Here is a 16,213-nt window from a genome sequence, read left to right on the forward strand (position 1 = left end):
GTGAAAGCAGTAGAGAGTCTGGCCCACAGACTTAAGTCTTCAGTTTCCTTGTGCCGTTCAATTTATCTCTTAATAAAAGGTTTGTTTTCTAGTATCCGTGCAAGCTTTTTAATGTTGTATAACAAAATACTAATCTTATATGCCAGACACAAGCTAATATAACATAGCAACTGGAAATGAGGAAATTACTTTTATTTCCAGCCACCATCATCTCAAGTTGCTTTAAAAAAAAACAAAAACAAAAAAAACCTACTTTCAGTAACATTCTTTATTAGTCAGTCTTTAAGTTGTACAATTTTGCAAGTAATTTTCTGGTTAGATTGCCCAGGAAATTCATTTCCAGTTAAACTGCTATGAAACTGAAATATAAAATGTATCCTTTTGATATCCCCACAAACTCCTCCTATTCTGCCTCAGTCTCAGTGCTTGCTGCCCCTCCCACCAGCCTCCAGCTCCTCCAGTTGGTGGAAATGTTGATAATACAATGGCATCAGAAATAGATTGAGTTGGATATCATTCAAAAGTCCTTTCTCGCACGAACACCATGATACTAAACATGACAAACCTAGAACAATTATGTAGATATATATTCAAGAAATTGTTTAAAAATCAAAGTTTTTTAAATTGTACTTTAACACTGGGGAGCAAGGAAGGGGCTCCTGGCAGGTTCTAGGAGCTGCAAGAGCCAAGGCAGGTAGTTACTGGCAGGGACCGGGGAGCAAGGAAGGTGCTCCTGGCTGGCTGCTGGGACTCAACCAAGACAAGGGAAGTGGCCCAGGGAAATGCAGTTAGTTAAAAGGACATGGCACAAGGCTGCTATACTTAAAAGGTCCCTGCAGTAGTGGGCAGGCCCGAGTCTCCCCACCCCCACCAGACACTAGGGAAGTGACTATGCCCTGAGAGAAGGGAATTTAGATAGGCCCAGGGAAGGGACTGTATGTGGAACTGTTACCCCCTCTCCTCCAAAAGGGGGCCAAACTGAGACTGACTCAGCTGGAGCACTGCGGTCACTGATGATTCAAAGTAAAGGTAAAGAGTCTCCAGGGAGGAAACCCTGTGGGTGCTGCTCCCCTCCAGACCAGGAACCTTTGCAAATTAGCTAGACCCCAACTGATGGTACCGTGATGGGCCCTATGGAGCTGTGGAAGGACGGAGCCCAGGAAGCGCTGCAGGGACACACCAACTGAGGATACTCTGATGGCTGGACTGTTAAATGACTAAGCCCAGGGAGGGCTACAGGACATTACTGAGGGCTTTGAGACAGGCCTGGTTAGACTGTGTTGGGTTTGGTTTTCACACAAGGACTGTGTTTGACTTCACAGAGGGCTGAGTCATCGAAGACCTGCCTGACAAGCACAGCAGCTGACGAGGCACTGTGAGGGGAGGAAATTGAGGAAAAACTGCACACAAACACACACACTCAACCAGGGGACGCTTGCATGAGGTGAGTGCATGCCATTAGAAGCACCTATTTTGCTTAGTCAGCTTGTGGCTCTCTCTAGAAAACCCTGCAGTTACAATGCGGGGATGCATTGCCCCAAATCAGTGAAATGGCTTAAAATTCATAAAACTTTAAAAGAGATATAGCTCTCAGTTCTAGATGATTAGTTTATAGGTGCTGGTAAACGGTCTCTGACAGAGACTAGTACTTAATGTGTCAACTTCAGGGTATAAGCCAACCACTGTATCAGAAACAATGGAACTGGAGTCAGAGAGCCAATGTTCCCGGGAGCCTCTGTTAGTGATGGGTCACTTACGGAAGAGGGAACATGGGGAGTTACCCAGCCACACAGAAAGAGCAATGCACAGGTTTTAATAAAGTTTCACTTGTTCAACTTAAACCTCATTCAGCTTCACTTTTTCACATTGCATATTCTTAATTGTCAAAGTGTCTCACAAGTGTGATAATAGTTTTCTAGATTTTAAATTGAAATTTGGTGACCAGATGAGTCTTACAGTGAAGGCTGTGCACGAGCAGCGGTAGACTGCGTGCTCACAGTTTGTACTGCACCGGGGATAGATATAAATGTATGTGAACACCTAATGTAATGCTTCTCCTTTGTAAGCTTTTGTACGTACCGTATAGGATCTAGTCTGCCTAGTAGAAGGTTTTAATTTGTAAATGCCTATGCATGCAGTAGTAGCCTTTGAAATATTCAAGAAGCTAGCTTTTTAATTCACTGACCCTTATGCACGGGTCACTGTTAGTGTTGGAGATGACATTATACAGCTTCATATTATGAATATGCAAAAACTATGAGAAACAGATGTGGCCTAACAAGAAGTAGCAAAGACAAGGTCCACAAACAAGTCCTTGCAACATGCTCTTCACTCCTCTTCCGTGCAGAGGCATCTTTTACCGACCCCTTCGTCAATAATATGCCAAACCCTTTAATCCTGAATCACATCCAGAGGTGCTTACTGACACCTCTGCTGGACTGCATGTAATATCAGATGTACAAGAGCCTCTGCTGAAAACAAATGGAGAGATTGTGAGAGATGCACTTGATTCTAATAGGACACGTAGCTTCTTCAGCCCAGTCATTAAATTTGATATCAAAACATTTGCTGACATGGCCAAGAAGACCAAAATTAAGTCCGGCAAGGGAGACATAATCAGAGCAGCCATCAGTCAAGAAATTATTTTCTGCACAGCCCTGTCCTTAGCAAGAGATGATGTTTCAATGGTAACTGTTCTTAGTCACCCAATAGGACCTGTGCCTAAGTCCCTTTTCCATGCTGATGGAACAATAAGAACAGACCACGCTGAATTAGGGCATCAGGTGGAAGCTCAAGCTAAAAGGAATCCATGAGCTAACAGCATGCAACAAAGAGTCCATAGTGTACATCAGAGATACAATGGCTGTCATACAAATGTAGCTGGAGACAAATTCCACGCATTCATGAATTGTCTGCTGAGCAGTTGAGGTAGGTCCTAAAGGATTTGACAAAGCAAACTCTGTATGTGAAGTGTTTGACAAATATGAGAACAGTAACCCTGTGAAAACTGCAGAAAGACAGCACTGGACAGGATCTAATGTTGGATGCAAGTAATATCAGGTGATTGGTGGATGCCCTATGCCTCCATGGAAAAAGTTTCTAAACGTGGCATTCAACAAGCAATCACTTGTAAAATTCCTCTGTGAATGTATGGTTCAAAATGCACCTGACAGCATAGAAGCTTACCCAACACAAACTCTCCTTGCTGGAAGCTTTTCCAATGGTGAAATAGCAAAGTCCATCACCAGTAGAGATGTTGAAGAAGCCCAGGACCTGTACAGTATGCAAGAGGAAGTGGACACAAGGTTGCTTCTGCATGCTGTATGTGCCAATATGGCTTTTGGATTGCTTGATGTCAAAGGAACCATAATAATTAGGTCACCTGATACAGATGTTTTGGTCCTTGCTGATCACTACTTCCCAAAAATGGACCACATAGATAAAATGTGGATTGAAATGTGCACTGTTACCAGTACAACTGACTAGCTTCGCTTCATACTTGTGCATGCAATTTGTGCTGCAATCACATCTGACTTCCGCAACATGCTTCCTGCTTTACAACGCAGTGACAGGATGTGACTCTGTGTCATCCCTATTTGGTATTGGGGAAAAATTTGTATTTAATGTTCTCCAGCAAGGAAACTGGTAGCAGTGCTGTATGACCACAGCAAGAAAAAAGGAGATCCACAGAGACCAGAATTGCTTGTGCCTCAATCTAGCCATCAAAAAGGACAGGTCACTGGCCAAATTCACACTATGTGAGGACAGTTTTGAAGAGCATGTCAAAAAAGCGTCTTGGCAAACAAAGATTTGGATGTCTTCGCACATAAGTAAACCAAATATTGGATCACCATTGCGACATAGATGGGAAAATGTGGCTGATAAGCGAATTCTTCTTTTTTTCCCAAGGGCCAAATGGCTTGTGAGCTTCTTTGAGACCTTATTTGTGCCTGTACCAGTAGGGATCACTGCACAATCAACTGTGTCTGTAGTCAAAACAATCTTCCCTGCACAGAACTGTGTACATGCCAAGGCAATGAAGCTATGGTGATCCATGCACTCTTGACAGAGATCATGATGATGAACAAGGTAACAATGATGATGTTGACTAGAAATGTCACCAGTGCTATTACATTTCAATGATACGTGTACAAATGTATTGTTAGATTTTGTTTTGCCCTTTAGGTTGTTTTCTGATGCTTTGATATCACAAATAAATCCATGTTTATGTCTTGAAATAATACACAGAATCATTAAACTAACAAAAATGAATGCAAATATTTCAAAGTGGTCATTTTAATGTGTTGGTGTTTATCCCTTTTTCTTTGGTAAAAGCCCCACCTGACAGCTGTACATCATACCTCATCTTAAAGTAGACATAAAAAGCTTTCAGATTATGTATGATGTGAATGTGAGAGGGTACATTAAGTTGACCAAAGGAGTGGTTTCTGTTGCTCGCCTAAAATCACTTACCAAAACAAGAGACCACTTCCTGCCTTTGGGTATTCTTAAATACTAATGAAAAAGTTGTGTTCTAATAAGATTCTCATGCCGTAGATTTGCAGTTTCAATTGTAAAAGATGTCACAATTATCAGGGTAGATGAGAGTTCTTTTTTAACATAAGGACACAGAGCAACCTGACTAGATTTTTAACATGAAAAATTAATAGAGGCTTAGCTTTAAAAAATATGCAATATTTCTAATGTACATTTTCTAAAACTCCCTAAAACAGAAATAGACTCACTATAAACTGTGTGGTGCACTGTGATGGGGTGTCCATCCCACACAGGACTGGAAGTGGTTAAGGTGGCCCCGTAGGCCTATTAACTCCACAGGCTGTGGCCTCAAGCAGTCCAGGGAAGGAGCAGTGAGGGCTAGGAGAGGAAAGCCCTGAACTGCTGAGTTGAGGGTCCCTTGACTGGAACCCAGAGTAGAAGGCAGGTCCAGGCCACTGGGGAAGTGGCACGGCAGGGCAGTGAACTGGAACACTGCTTGGGTCCCTGTGGCAGTGACAGAGAATTTGGAGGAGTATACCCCTTCCTCCTAGAAGCAGGGGAAAGGCTGAGTGACCTAGCCAGAGGGCTGAGTCACAAAGAGGACGCTGCGGTTCCTGGAATGAGAGAGGAGTTGCAGACTGGAGAGAGAGAGGTGGTGTGTTGGCATCACAGTAAGGGGGGTCACCCTCAAGAGCTAATTCCCAGAGGGACCAGGAGGAGAGGGTGAGTGGTGTGCCCCATCACACACACAGAGAATATAGGACTGGGGACCAGGGGTTCCCACAGAATCTCCTGCTACCTTTTGGAGGTACACTCTCCTTCTAGCACCAAATTATTGATAGCCTGATTGTGCAATCCTTACATTGGTGAAGACTCGTGCAAGCGGTCCCACTGGCTTTAAGAAGACCTTGTGTAAATAAACACCCAGCAGTATAAGTAAGGGTTGCACAATGATACCCTTAGAGTGTGTGCCCTAATTTTTGGCAGGTGAATTGTCCTATCAATGGGACAATTCACCTGCTGAAAGTTGAGCATCTCTTTAAATACCTTGCTGGATTGGCGCCTTCAAGCCCAGATTCTGCCATTCCTATATTGTTCACAGTCAGTCTCCCTTATGAGCCTATAAATTTGAGCTTGCCTGAGGAGGTAATTATTCAGTCATCTACCTAATAAAAGATAAAACCAAGGCTATGTAGTGGGAGAGTTCAGTTTCCTGCACCATTAGCTTAGATGACCTATTCATTACTTTTGTTGTCATGGGGAAAAATTCAAAGGAGAAGATAGGTTTCAGAGTAACAGCAGTGTTATCTGTATTCGCAAAAAGAAAAGGAGTACTTGTGGCACCTTAGAGACTAACCAATTTATTTAGCTTTCGTGAAAGCTTATGCTCAAATAAATTAGTTTAGTCTCTAAGGTGCCACAAGTACTCCTTTTCTTAAAGGAGAAGATACTTAGCAATAAACTTAGGCCTTTCCCTGTCTCTTCTCACCCTCCACCCCAATCATCAAAGTACCCTCTGCTTTGATTTCTATAAGGAGCATAATTTGAGGACAGCAATGAGAAAATGTAATTGCATGGTTTGGATTAATAGTATTTTTAATTGTCTGGAAACATGTCTTTCCTAACCATAACCGTTTCTGATGCATTACCTGCTCTAATTGAAATAAGTTTAATTTCAATCTTTCCCTTGCTTCAGGTGAGAGGGCAATGTCCATAATACCGTATTTCCAACACAGAATTGAGCAGCTGGAAAAAAATCTCTTGTATCAATACCATTAAATACTTGGCTCATTTGCTACACTTGACTGACTGGAACCTGTCCTAGAATAAATAGGGTCTTGATCTGATACAGTTGAAAGCACTGTGAGGTGCTAAGCCACCTAAAACTACTTCTGAAGTCAGTGGAAGTTGAAGGTACTCAGCAATTTTCAAACCTTATTTCTGCAAGTCCCCCGTCCCCCCCCCCATTTCCTTCTGCACTGAGACAGTATGACTGAACGAAGACGACTCACTGGACTAAGACCCGATGCTGTTTCTAAGAACCAAAAGTTGTGATGCCATGAGAGCTCAGATTCTGCAGCACCCTGTGGCCCTCATGGCATAAAGGGGCTGGAACCACGCCTGGGTAATAATTCTGGCATAAGGGGGCGGTCCCCAGGCACTATATAGCTGCCACAACAGATCTACACTGTCTCCTGCAGCCCCCAGCATAAGGGATTTACCGAGGGCATGTAATGGAGGAGGGGGCAGAACAGACTGTACCTGAGCTAGTCTGTGCTACAGAATGGCCCCTGGAGAGGCTGCTGTAATTTATCCTGGGTGCTGGGCATGTCCCCAGAAGAGCCTGGAATATAGACCGTGCAAAGTTGGCTTCAAGGTGTCAGAATATAGTAATGGAGAAATGGATAGACTGGCCCCAAAAATTGGAGGGCCAGATTTTGATAGCTTTCCTCATCTTGAAGAATATCTGATTTCAGGGGTAGTCCTGCTATAAATCACTAGTGACTAGGACTATTTGCGGACTAAGGCACTTCTCAGTGTGAGAAAAGATATCAGATTCTGGCCATAAAAAAAGCCAATGGCTCGCTTATATAAAAACAGAGCTGGGTAAAGGATCTAATTCTGAACCATTAAAATAAATTGAATCCCTGTCAAAATGAAAAACACAGAGAAGGCACCACTAAACATGAGAAATAATGACAGAATCTGGTCTTAGTTGAGTGAGAACCTCATCAGATTAAAATGTGAATTCTGAACATGAATACAAATGTATTTTAAAACTGGTAAACAATGTACAGTGTCAAGTGTCTCAGCCAGCGTCCCCAGAAGTAATTCAGCCAAAAAGTGTCATCACATTTTACCATTTACTCAGGTGCGTAGTGGTACAGTATATTGCCTGACATACGCATGATCCACTAGTAAATCACTCTTGTAAACTCGTCCTGGATCAAATCACCAAGCCACATGTCGCATTAGAAACTAAAGAGAAAACTGATTAGGGGAGTTTTGCCATGGACTTCAATTAATATTATTACTGTATGCATTGCAGTAGCAGCCAGAGACCCCAGTGTAGGATGAGGAATCCACTGTACTAGGCATTGTGGACACACACACACACACACACAATAAAGGCAGTTGACCCAAAGAGTTCACAATTTAAGTATGGGAGCAGGGTCAGGCCCAGAGAATTTATAAACCAGTTTGTAACAGGGACTATTCAGAAAAATCCCCGTGGGCAGTTGCCTGTTCATTTTGCTGTGATCTCCACTGTGTCCTCTATAAAGGAGTCACAGAGAAGTCTTGGGGTTAAAATATCCGGGGCGGGGAGTCGAAGAGTTCACACTCAGCCCATGAACTGCTGGCAGATTCTGCTCTCGTTTATACCTGCCCTCTTTGATCCAGAGAAGTACACTGGTGTACCTCCATTTAACAGCTGTAGGACTCCAGCCCAGAATTTGTCATTGTTTGCTTTGGTGACATTATACCCTGTAGCTCCTGAGATGTAATATTTAGGAGACCGTAAGCAAAGTGAGTCTTTTGTCAACAGGATTGTTTAGTGCACGGTGTTTGTTTTGCCTGCTGCTTGTAACCATGGATATGCAAATAAAAGGAAAGAGAAAATGGAAAACATTTTCTTCTCCATTTAGAAGGTAACCTGCGTGCTCAAATCACCCCCTAAAGCAGAGGTGGGCAAACTACGGCCCGCGGGCCACATCCGGCCCGTGGGACCGTCCTGCCCGCCCCCTGAGCTCCTGGCCTGGGAGGCTAGCCCCCGGCCCCTCCCCCACTGTCCCCCTTTCCCCACAGCCTCAGCGTGCCACCGGTGCCATGCTCTGGGCTGTGAGCTCCTGCCTGGCCTGGTGTCCTGTGCCACGCGGCGCGGCTGCCTGTCCTGGTGCAGCTGCGCTTCCAGCCACTGGTGATCCAGGCAGCACGGTAAGGGGGCAGGAAGCAGGGGGGGTTGGATAGAGGTCAGGGGAGTTCGGGGGATGGTCAGGGGCCGGGGGTGTAGATGGGGTCAGGGCGGTCAGAGGGCAGGGAACAGGGGGGTTGAATGGGAGCAGGAGTCCTGGGGGGCAGTCCGGAAGGAGAGGAGAGGTTGGATGGGGCAGCGGGGGGTAGTTAGGGGTGGAGTGTCCGGGGGCTGTCAGGGAGAAGAGGTGGTTGGATGGGGCAGGGGTCCTGGGGGCGGTCAGAGGATAGAGCGGGGGGGCAGGGGCCTCGGGGGAGTAGTCAGGAAGGAGAGGGGGGTTGGATGGGGCGGCGGGGGACAGTTAGAGGCAGTGGATCCAGGGGCGGTCAGGGAGAAGGGGCGGTTGGATGGGACAGGGGTTTCGGGGGGTGGTCAGGGGACAGAGAGTGGGGGGCAGAGGTTGCTGGGGGGCCATCAGGGGGTGAGAAGCGGTGGGGGGTCCGATAGGGGGCCATGCCATGCCATGCCATGCTGTTTGGGGAGGCACAGCCTCCCCTAACTGGCCCTCCATACAATTTCAGATGCAGCCCTCAGATGCAGCCCTCAGGCCAAAAAGTTTGCCTGCCCCTGCCCTAAAGGCATATTGTGAGATGAACGAGCAATATGCCAGGCTAGGTTCAAAGTATTACGTTTTATGATAAAGAACAATAGCACCAACTTGTTTTAATGGATGTCTTTCAGGTTGCTTTTCAGTGCTAACTTGTAGTCTTAGGGTCTGATTCTCCTCTCACTTGCACCAGTACACATTTGGGATAGGTCCATTTTAATCAGTGGAGTTACACTAATTAAAACTAGTGCGGCAGGACACTGTACTGCAGAACTTGGCTGCTGTTCTACTGAATCCACAGTAAATAGTACAGATACCCCTGAGTAAATGCACATCTATGGGCCGGATCCTCTGTGGCTGTAAGCCGGTACCTCTATGCCAATTCAAAGCAGCTGAGCCCTATAAAAAAAATCATTTCAAGTAAGAGGATTTCCACCCTATACACCTTTAGCCATTCACAGTTTTAGCAGAGGAAAAACACAGCCCCATTGCCTGACTGGCGCAAATAAACATTATATTTCATCTAGCAGCAAATACATCAATTTTGCCAGTCCCAGGGATGATAACCCAGAGCTCCATACATTATGTAATACATGAAATGAAACTGACTGCTCCTTTGGATTGTAGCTCTCTGCAGGTTTTGTACCAATTAAATAGACTATATTGGCTCGAATTGAATGTAGTTACACTCATGCAACCCACCCAGTGGTGAAGCAGCTGTACCAGCATCGAAGTGCTTGTACCACAGAGCTCATTTCTGTCAATTATCAATGTGCCTAGATAAGCCGTTTTTTTAACAGTATAACTGTGTCCACACTGGGGGAGTTGTTCCCATGTAAATATATAAGTTTATAAACTAAGTTCCTTAGACTGGTACAAAAGCTGGGCGTGGATCAAGCCGAAGAAGAATAGTTGTCCAGCTTGGCTCTATTTAAATGTAAAATGACAGAGTCCATTAACTGATGTAAAAAGAACAGGAGGACTTGTGGCACCTTAGAGACTAACCAATTTATTTGAGCATGAGCTTTCCTGAGCTACAGCTCACTTCATCGGATGCATCACGAAAACTTATGCTCAGGAAAGCTTAGGCTCAAATAAATTGGTTAGTCTCTAAGGTGCCACAAGTCCTCCTGTTCTTTTTACATTTATTGGAGCATGAGCTTTCCTGAGCTACAGCCCACTTCATCGGATGCATTCAGCCACAGCTGTAGCTCAGGAAAGCTTAGGCTCTAATAAATGGGTTAGTCTCCAAGGTGCCACACGTCCTCCTGGTCTTTGTGCGGATTCAGCCTAACACGGCTGCTACTCTGAAACTTTTCATTCACGGGCGTGAACGCCCTTCAGCCAGGCGGCGAAGGTGGCGGTGCCCAGGGGCAGCTCTCTTTACCCAGTGGCAAGCGGGCAGGGTGGGGCACGCTGACTCCTCACACGGGGCAGGCGTGAAGCGTTGCCCGGTGGGTCCAGCCCGTGCCTCGGCTGGCGGGTCGGGACAGAAGGACGCTGCAATACAGCGGAACGAAAGCCCGGCACGGCCCCTGCCCCGCCGCTTGCACGGAGCTGCGGACACCGAGCCGGGACCCGGCCCGGAGGGAGCCAGGCGCCGGCAGCAGGGCTCGGTGTGCGCCGCGATGCGCAGGGGAGGGTCCGCTGCCTTCCCCGCCCACCCCGGCCCCCCGCTCCTCCCGCCGGGGGCCGGTCCCCGCCGCGCGGCTCCGGACACGCGTGGGGCCGGCTCCCGGTGCCCACCCTACCTGGTCAGCGCAGGAAGCCCAGCCGGAGCGGGGCGTCCCCCTCCATGGCCCGGCGGCGAGCCGAGGGGGGCCCCCGCCCAGCCCCGCTGCCGGGGCCGGCATTTGAGCAGCGTTGGAAAGGGGCGGGCAGCCCTGCCCCGTATTGGGGGAGCGGAGGAGGGAGGGAGTCAGCGACGAGCCGCCTGTAGCCAGCCGGAGAAACGCCGCTGAGCGAGACTCAAAGCCCCGAGCGCCCGCCCCCCAGCCCCGTGCCCGGGCTAGCAGCCACCACTCACCCAGCTCCAGCCCCTGGGCATCCTTCCGCAGCTCGCCTCCGCACCCGGGGCTGGCCGGAGCCCCGCTTCGCTGCTCTGGGGATTCCGAGCCGGGCCTGCGGTGGGGACTAGGGGAGAGCCAGTGGGAAGGAATTGGTCATTAGGCGACATCTACTCCGTCCTCCTAGCAAGGCTCCAGCGAGGGATGGAGGAGGCGTTGGTTGCCTAACACGTGTCTTCCATCTCTGCCTGCTCTGCGTCTAAATCCACTTTGCATTAACTGCTCCAGCTCCAGCCTTAGCCATGGGATCACAGATAAGGTATGGCTGGAAGAGACCACGGGAAGTCCTCAAGTCCAGCCCCCCTGCCCTCAGGCAGGACCAAGTAAACTAAAACTACCCCTGACAGGGGTTTGTCCAGCCTGTTCTTAATCTCCAGTGGTGGGGAGTCTGCCACCTCCCTTGGAAGCCTGCTCCAGAGCTTAACTACCCTGAGAGTTGGAAAGTTTTTCCTATTATGGCACCTTAATCTCCCATGCAGCCCATTTGCGTCCTACCCTCAGTGGAGGTGGGGAACGATTGATCACTCTCCTCTTTATAACATATTGGAAGACTGTTGCCAGGTCCCTCCTCAGTCTTCTTTCCCCCAGACATGCTAGCAAGTCAATTGAATTTGAAGGAGATCGCTGTACTGACAATAATAATTAGGAAATAAACCACGTCGTGAAAGCTCTTTTCCCCTCTTCTGGCTGTCAGACAACTGCCCAGCCTCACCAAGCTCATCAGCAGAAGCAAGCTTCCCCCAGACACATCAATTCAAAGCAGCACCAGCAAAAGCCATAACAACAGACTAGAAACCTGCAGACATATCTCCCACGCTATAATGATCAGTACCCCCGCCCCCCCGCACACACACACACACACACCCAGGGCCAGTGCAACGATATTTTGGGCCCTAGGCAAAACTTCCACCTTGGGCAACCCCTCTCCCCTCCCCCCACAACCTCCAAAAACTATTAAACTTAGCATTATAAACAGCCTGTCAGAATGGGTAAGGGCTGTTGTAATGTTTCTTTTTTACCTTTAAGGCATTGCAGTTGTTTGCCATTGCCTCTGATGGTGTCTCATTCAAAGTCTTACTATTGTGCAAAGCTAAACAATTGAGCCTTGCATTGCATCACCAGCCAGGTTAGGCAGGGTGACAAATCCCCCTTGCCCATGAAGGGCCATTATCCCCTGGTGACTAATTTCTACTCCAAGTCTGTAAAGCAGACTTTTAAGGTAAATACATTATTCCTCCAATATTACCCATGCACACATCTCACAAAGATTCTCACTCTTGACAAGTTACCAGCCTTGTGTAGATCCCTTCCACGTTCCTCTTTGTGGGTAAGTGCCCTGTCAGACACGTGTGGGGTGCAGTGAGTTTGTCAGGCCTGCGGTGACAACTGTTTGTGAAGATCAGGGGGCCCTTCGCCAAGGGGTGCTGGTGTCACAGTGAGCTTGGGGTGGCTGACAGCATGGGGCAGGGCACTGAGGCTGGTGGGGCAGGTAACACTCACTGGGCTGGGGGGCAGGCGGTGCCGGGATGGGGCAGGGGCAGGTACCTGTCAGTCTCCAGCGCTCGGGCTGTGCCGGGGCCAGCAGCATCTTCATCTCGGAGTCTCCCCTGCTTGCCCGGGGGCCACTCCTCCTCTCAGGCTCCCCGGCCGCGGCCGCCCGGGAGGATGCAGGCGGGGGGCACCACCACGGAGGAGACGCAAGGGGCCGGGCTCGGCTGGGGCCCCACACCAGCCGGCCGAGAGCAGCAGGAACCGGGCGCCACTGGGTGGGAGCCGGGCGGCCCAAGCCCAGGACACCTACGCTCCCTGCCTGCCCCTGCTAGTGCGGAGGCTGCCAGCGCCTTGGGTTCGGGCCGCCTGGCCCCCCACAGTGGCACCTGGTTCCTGCTGCTCTCGGTCGGCAGGTGCGGGGTGCCAGCCGAGGACAGCCCCTTGCGTCTCCTCCGCGGCGGCGCCCCCCGCCTGTGTCCTCCCGGGCGGCCGCAGCGGCCGGGGAGCCTGAGAGGAGCAGTGGCCCCCGAGCAAATGGGGGAGACTCCGAGGTGAAGAGGATGCTGGCCCTGGTGCAGCCCGAGCGCTGGAGACTGACAGGTACCTGCCCCTAAGCAATAGTGTAAAACAAAATTGGGGGGCACTGCTTTTTGGCACACCCAAATCTTGGCGCCCTAGGCGACCACCTAGTTCACCTAGTGGTTACACAGGCCCTGCCCACAACACACCTTTCAAGATCCATGGGTCTACACCTGCCGATCACAACATGTGGTGTACCTCAGCCAGTGCACCAAATGCCCCGATAACAACTAAGTGAAATGAGACAATCACTACACTCTCAAATAAACTCACACTGAGAAATGATAAAAGACAAAATCATCCATCAGCCATGGGCAAACATTTTTCACAAAGCAATCACTGCATATCTGATCTCTCAGTCCTTGTCCTCAAAGGAAACCTGCACAACACCTTCAAAAGACGAGCCTGGGAGGTTACATTCATGACTTTGCTAGCCACTAAAAATCATGGACTTAATAAAGACACTGGATTTATGGCTCATTACAACAATCTGTAACCCACTAAGCCCCCCTTTGTCCTACAGCCATAGAGGTGCTGACTGCTTACTTCCCCTAGAATGGTCTCTTGCAACATGTAACTCTTTGTCTGTTCCTCTTTGTATTTAGCTGTGTTACCCTAAGTACCGTTCCCAGACCTGAGGAAGCGCTCTTGTGTTAGCTCGAAAGTTTGTCTCTTTCACTAGCAGAAGTTGGGCCAATAAAAGATATGACCTCACGCATCTTGTCTCTCTCATAATACATTATTCTTTTTTGTTACAGAAGCACTTTGAGGATCCATCCCGGATGAAGGTGGGGGGCTCCATGATGTAAGGCACAGTACAACAGCAACCTATTGTACAACAATACAAATTTCCCAAGATGAATGCAAAAACTTGTGCCCACAAAATCCATGGGCACCCATTGTGCAGGTGAACTGCTTTGGAATGCACTAGATGGGTAAATGCATGCCAAGACAATACAGCGGTGTAGGATTACAATTAGAATCACACAGGGAGGGGTGTTTCCTGTCTAAAGGCAATGTTTCCATGTAATAAGTGCATCTTCTATGATGTATTATTTCATTATACATTGAGTGGAGTTTGGCCATATGGTGGAAGGGTACACTTAAACTGAGAGTTCCATATGGTGGATTACAACGACCTTAGCTGCAGGGTGAATACTGGTCAATTTTCAACTCCGTGGGCAATAGTTTTCCACCATGAGCTGAAGTGATAGGTTTTATTAAAACTTCTAAAAAGCCTGCCAAAGATCGCACTCTGGCACAAAGGCTAAACTCGACTGTGTGTAGCTCAGAGGAGCAGCTGCAATCTGCAGCAGGAAAGAGGGCACAAGGATTTAAAATATAATTAATTTCACGGAGCAGCTGGATGTTCGAGTCGCATACCATTAATTTTGCAGTAACTGTTAAACATTTTACAGCTGAACTAAAAAGCCATCATGGTGTTGGTGGTAGGCAAATGATCGAGGATGGGATTTTTCAAAAACATGCGGTGTTGGCCTAACTCTGCTCCCATTGCAATCACTGGTAAAATTCCCATTGAGACTTACATGGAAGAAGCGTTGGACCAATGCTGAGCACTTTTGAAAATCCCATTTGTCTTTATCTGCTTCTCAGTGGGCGGTGGTGAAGTCTCAAGGCAATTTGGCAAACTTCTGGAGGGCAGGAAGTTAGACAGTCCTGTTCAGACCAATTGGATCATGAGTGTCAAGTGAAAGATTCCCCCCTAATTTAAATACATTGTAAAAAATGCATCCATTTGTAGCTGAAACATATTAAGTTAAATGTCAAAATAGCATACAGTCGTAAAAGCCGAGCATACGCGAAAGCTTTCGTTTCAATACCATTTTGGTCTCATTCCCAGAGCTGTAAGCTTAGGACCATAAATGCGGTAGCGCTGGACTGTAGACATTGTCTATAGAAGCGGAGTACTTGTGGCACCTTAGAGACTAACCAATTTATTTGAGCATAAGCTTTCGTGAGCTACAGCTCACTTCATCGGATGCATACTGTGGATGAAGTGAGCTGTAGCTCACGAAAGCTTATGCTCAAATAAATTGGTTAGTCTCTAAGGTGCCACAAGTCCTCCTTTTCTTTTTGCGAATACAGACTAACACGGCTGCTACTCTGAAACCTGTCTATAGAAGGGGGTTTTCCACCACGGTAGGTAACCCACCTCCTCAAGAGGAGGTAGCTAGCTAAATTGATGGACGAATTCTGCCATTGATTTAGCTATATCTACAACTGGGGTTAGGTCAACCTAAATACAGTATTGAGGAAAAAGAACAGGAGGACTTGTGGCACCCTAGAGACTAACAAATTTATTAGAGCATAAGCTTTCGTGAGCTACAGCTCACTTCATTGGATGCATACTAAGGTGCCACAAGTCCTCCTTTTTTTTTTACGGATACAGACTAACATGGCTGCTACTTGGAAACCTTACAGTATTGAGGGTACACATTTTTTCACAGTGTTGAGTGATGTAGCTAAGTCAATCTAATTTTTAAGCGTAGACCAGCTCTTATTATGCATGGCATGTACTCCTTACTCACAAGTGTATTCCCATTAAATTCAGTAAGATTAGATGCTTGATTGAGGATTACTTATGTGAATAATGGCTTGCAAGACTGGGCCCTATAAACTGAATTTATACAAGGACTATGCCGTGGCTCTGTGTAGCCTGACTTGCAGTAATTCAATAGTATAGTACTCCAGATGGCCAGTGTATGGGTGAAGGGGGGAAGAAAAGCAAAGAATTATAGGAAGCTTGGTTATTTTAGGCATTTCAGAGTATTTCTGTAAATAATGAGCAGGGATAATTTATCTGGAACCATTCCATAAATCATTCTCTAGAGGGCATCTCTTTACAAACAGATTCAGAAAGTAACATGATTCCATCTCAATGATAAAAATTCTCATTTTTATGTTCTATTATGAATGTATGGAATCTGAATTTCTACGAGAACTATACCTCAGTAATGTTGCAGCCTTACTTGCAATAATTTAATGGCATAATACCCCACACGGCCAAGATGCATGGGAGATAGAAAGAGAATGAAAAGA

The 16,213-nt window shown here is 47.4% G+C and overlaps 1 protein-coding gene across 3 annotated transcripts in view; it reads right to left on the reverse strand.

Moving 5' to 3' along the window:
• NPFFR2 (neuropeptide FF receptor 2) overlaps positions 1-11,101 on the reverse strand; it is a 36,632-nt gene extending 25,531 nt beyond the window's left edge. Inside the window, exon 1 of one of the 3 annotated variants that reach the window (XM_073340020.1) lies at positions 11,044-11,101. The gene's annotated coding sequence lies outside the window, so the exon portion shown is untranslated. Of the gene's footprint in view, positions 1-10,768; positions 10,848-11,043 lie in introns of those variants that run through there. The other 2 variants (XM_073340018.1, XM_073340019.1) reach the window with 2 other exon arrangements.
• Positions 11,102-16,213: the final 5,112 nt, after the last annotated feature.

The sequence above is a fragment of the Lepidochelys kempii genome, chromosome 4, assembly GCF_965140265.1.
Source record: "Lepidochelys kempii isolate rLepKem1 chromosome 4, rLepKem1.hap2, whole genome shotgun sequence".
Classification (NCBI taxonomy): domain Eukaryota; kingdom Metazoa; phylum Chordata; order Testudines; family Cheloniidae; genus Lepidochelys; species Lepidochelys kempii.